This window comes from Aptenodytes forsteri, unplaced genomic scaffold (assembly GCF_000699145.1).
Source record: "Aptenodytes forsteri isolate BGI_AS27 unplaced genomic scaffold, ASM69914v1 Scaffold177, whole genome shotgun sequence".
Classification (NCBI taxonomy): domain Eukaryota; kingdom Metazoa; phylum Chordata; class Aves; order Sphenisciformes; family Spheniscidae; genus Aptenodytes; species Aptenodytes forsteri.
In genome coordinates this window covers 420,029-424,818 of record NW_008795020.1, presented here as the reverse complement: position 1 = coordinate 424,818, position 4,790 = coordinate 420,029, and positions in this window count along the sequence as shown.

Below are 4,790 nucleotides of genomic sequence, written 5' to 3'. Positions count from 1 at the left end.
TCCGCGGCGGCGTGTCCCCGGGGCGTCGCCGGGACACCGGGCTGAGGGCGGGGGCCAGGGCAGCAGGCGGGGACGGTGCGGAGCCTTACCCAGGTCCTTCGCAGCCCACCGTTATCCAAGAGTCACGCTTCTCCTTCCCTTTCCACCTTCTGCCTTTCCTCTTTGAGCCGTTAAGAAATAAGGCGTGTTATCCACCCCTAGGAGAATTTTTGGGCACCTGGGTTGCACTTCGCATTTTTCAAAGCAGTATGTTATTTAGCATTCTTTTATTCCCCCCCTCTCCCCCCAAGGCAGGCAAGGATTGTTACACTCACTTCATGGGAAAAAATAGATACGTGGGGTATAAAGTTCCTAAAAGGCACAAAGGCATCCGAGGTAGGACTTGGTGAGGTACAGCCTCACCTGCACCTGATCTTGGAAGAGTCCAGCTTGCTGGATGGCAGCGTGGTTCCCCACCCCTCACTTCAGTATTCGAGCACAAAACATTTTGCTTTTGCAGATACCCAGCGATGCCCGAGTCTGACAGGGCTGATTAGTCAGCATCTAATCTAGCTATGTTGCACGGGTGTTTTGACATAGGCATGGTTCTAGCTCAGACCCAGCCCAAAACACAGCAGTGGCTGCTGCTTTGGTTTAAAATGGAGCAGTGAGCTGTTACTATACACCTTTAATTCAGTGGCTTATGGCTAGGAGCATGCACTCAGGTCTTGGGAGAGTTCATTCAATTCCATCGTCTGCGTGAGGGCAAATGGGACATATGTCCTTCTCTTAACTGGCGACAGGCTCTTTTTGGCACTCTTCAGCTTCCTTTTGAAGCTGTGTCATTGTGCAAGAACTTCTAGAAGTTGATTGAGATGGTAAAAGGCAGGAACTAGAGGGGAGGGCAAGAAGGGCCTCCAAGCGGTTCTCTAAGGATGGATTCTGGGTTGAATGTGTGCGTAATCAGAATATGGAAACTGCCCAGAGCAGATCGCCTGCCTCCCCTCCCTTGTCCCCCATACAAAACATCCCCCAACCCCTCATTAGGCTGAAACATGTCTTCGGTGAATCTTGAACATTATTCACTCAGTTGGAAGAGCTGTAACAGAAGAGGAGGAGAGTGCCTCCAGTCCAAAATAGCCAATGCTTCCACAGTTAATGGGTATTTGTGAGATAAAAGGGTTTGGTATTGCATTGTGCACACAACAGAATTGAGTGTAGCTGTTTTACATGATAGATTAATGTGCTAAATGAAGACATTGCTAGCTTTCTCTCCAGAAAGAGCGGGGTAGGGGCAGAATTTAAAATATAACCTGCATGGGGATTTCTGTTTTGGCAGTCCCTAGGTGGCAGACCGCAGGTCTTTTATGGATTCAGAAATCAGGTGCGTATCTTTCTACATGCACTGCATAGAGTGTATAATTCGGTCTCCTGCTTCCACTCTAAATGCCTTTCATCCAGGTTAGCCTGTGTGACGGCTATTCTTCTTCGTTGGGCTGGGACCATCTTGTATAAGGATAATCAGCAGATAAGCACTTGACCTGGGATATATATGCAGGTGAGCCCGAGGACTCTACTACCATACTGTGAGTCAATGAAATAGCTAACTCACCAACAGCCTCACACAGGAACCGTTTCAGAAAGGCTACTAGCTACTTTCCTACCTTCTTCGCTTGTTAGGTCTCCTTTGCACAACAGGTTCTACAGTACAAAGTTATGTCAGCTATACTTGTGAGTGTAATTTTCACATTTTCCTCCTCCACCGGTAAGAGCTAACTCAAATTTATTCTGATCTAAAGCCTATTTGAAAGAAATTCAGAAGGTATCCTTTCAACATCTCCATTCCAGGAAAGAGTGGAGCAGGTTTCTAACTTTGCTTAAATGTTGGGCAGATTGGCCATCTGTCTCTCTTTTGTACTGTATTTATGGTCCTTTTGTCACTGGACATTTGCAGCTTGTTATCGTACGATTGCTTTTTTAAAATGTATGTGCAAAAAACATACTTGCAAAAGCAAACAGCTCTCTGTTATCAGTTGTTCCGTTTGGCTCCACATGTTTAGGCACCTGTCTCCATACTTTTTTAATAGTTCCTTAATAAATAACATGCCCAGATTGAGTCCCAGGAGTGCAGGTGTGGCAACGATGCCATTTCCCCTCTGGCTAGCCATTTAGTCATCTTTGCTGACTTCAGCTACTGAACCATTACCGCTGTTTTATGCCTGACCACTATTTCACAGGCATGACAGTGCTTATGAGCTTTATAAAAAGGTTGGCTTTGAAGGTAAGGCTGTACAGACCTCTGCTTGTGACCCTAGGAGTTACAATCTGAATGCTGCTTCTCCACTTAACTGCTGCTTCCTCAAGAATTTCTGTCCCACCTGTGAAAGCTGGCCTCCAGTAAGTTAAAAACTCGGCTGTCATTCTTGAGAGTCCTTTCCTGTTACCACTTTGATCTTTTCCAGGTGAAAGTTTTAATCCTGGCTACTTCTAATTATCCTGCGAGCACAAAAAAGGACATTTTGTCCCTGGACTAAATCCACTTTGTGAAATACGCATTCGAAAATGATAGCAAAGAGGGAAGGGAAACTAACAGGAGGGAAGTGCTACTTCTCTGGAGCGGCTTCTAGTCTAGACCAGGGAGTTATCACAGGACAGTTTTCAAAGAAAAAGAAAGTCAACATGGATTCAGGGTGTGAGGCAAGAATACCTGAGGGGTGACTGTGACTGCTCACGGGTGGTTTGTGCAACTTTGAACAGCGTCTCTGCTGGGAAACAACTGTAGCACTGAGTTGGAAAAAAAAACCACAACAAACCGGGAATCTTCACTGTCCTCACTGAAGCCTCGAGAAGTTCACTTCCTTAGGACCTGGAAGAGCATAAGAAGCCTTGTTTATCCTCTTCTCAAGCCTAGCTGAGTGTCTCTCTCCCTTCATCACCCCCTGTCAGACACAGGGGCAGAGGAGCCTGGGCTGCCTCGGGCTGGCAGATGGGCCAGTGACCAGTGCTGGGGCGCTTCACTGGAACAACCAGCCCAGCTGGGCAGGGAAAAGAGCAGGCTGGCTCTGCTCAGGAGGCAGACACTCAAAACAGTGCTAGCGGCTGAAAACAACTGGGCTGGGCCTAGGGGCTGGAGTCTGGGGCTAAAGCACCTTCCCTGTGCCTATCCAGTTTACTCCTGTCCCCCAGAGAAATAGCCCAGAGCATATTTTAGTCTGTACTTTCAAGTTTATTTTCCCATCCTTCTGGAGACTGCTTTCTTTTAAAGAACTGTTATAATAAGAATAGAGGAATCACACTTTGTGTGTCCGTATCTTGTCATATAATCTGAGGGGATATCAAAACAAATAAATACAAACAAATAAATATAGATGATAAACAGGAACTAGATCATTACATCCCATAGGTAGCTTCCAATTACCCAAACCAGTGGCTGTTTTTTATGGTCCTTCTGCTCTGTCAGGTCATTAAATGCCTTATTGTCTTAGGTTTTCCCCATCAATGACAGGAACTGTCACAGTACTCACTTGCCTTATAACATGCTTCCTGATTTTAAGTTGGAAAATGCTGTATTTGAGTTAAGCATCCTAGCAACTTAAGGGAGAGGCTGAGGGGGTGGGAAGGGGCACATTCATTAATCATCTGATGAATGAAATATTGTTTCTTTTTTAGATTGTAATTGGCTAGAGGGGCCCCATGAAGAAAAGTGTGTTTACACTGCACAGCTTTTTATGAGCACAAATGCATGTGTTATGATGAGACTTAGAGCCTGGGCAAAAGCTTGGAGCTTTATTTTTGTTTCAGTAAGTAAATTTGATCTAATCGGGTAACAGCAGCAATACAAATTTTCACGATAGCAGTTAGCCTTTATCTGGCCAGTCTAAGAACAAAGGCTTACTGTTTGTGATATATCTTTCAAGATCTTTTCTATGGCCTAGATAAATATTACAAACAAACTCCCTGTCAGTAGGCTTTCTGTTAGATTAAAAGAAAAAGGGTGCTCTTTGAAGGTCTTTGGGGTTTTTTTTCTGAGAAATTTTACCAAGTGCCAAGTACAAATAGTCCTTTGCAGTCAGTGTGTATCACCAGCCTCTGGGAAATATGCTTATAATTGTTGCCATGAGTGAAGAAAAGACTAATGATATTAGGGTATTAGACGTGGCTGTTATACTTGTTTGCACTTTCTCCAAGAAGTAGGAATGACTCTCGGTTCCCTACAGAATTGTGACATGTAAATATATAGGGAAAACTGCACAGGGAGACTCTTTTCATTTGGATGGCAGGAAGGGACCCAAGAATTGAAAAAGAGATTGAGACACATTTGTCTATTCAGGTGAATTTCAGTAGCTTTTAGGCAGCCAAGTCCCCAAAATCTGATCAAAAAGGCCCTTCCTTCAGTCATAAACCCACATGGCACCACCATTTCTGCTGCTGCTCCCACTGCACGTAAGCCATTGCACAGGAGCACCCCAGGGTGAGGAGCCTTGCACAGCGATTGCAGATGTTGTGGAGATCAGTACGAAGAACACAGCCCCAAGCAGGCCTCCTCGGGGGAGCCTGCATGGAGCGCTTCTAGCAGAGCTGCAACTTTCGGTCTAGTGCAGGGTATACTAGCCACGGACATTTTCTTTCAAACTTTAGCCGAGGAAAGGAGAGGTCTCTGATATTATAGAATCATTGAGGTTGGAAAAGACCTCTAAGATCATCGAGTCCAACCATCAACCCCACACCACCATGCCCACTAAACCATGTCCCTAAGCGCCTCATCTACACGTCTTTTAAATACCTCCAGGGATGGGGACTCCCACTTCCCT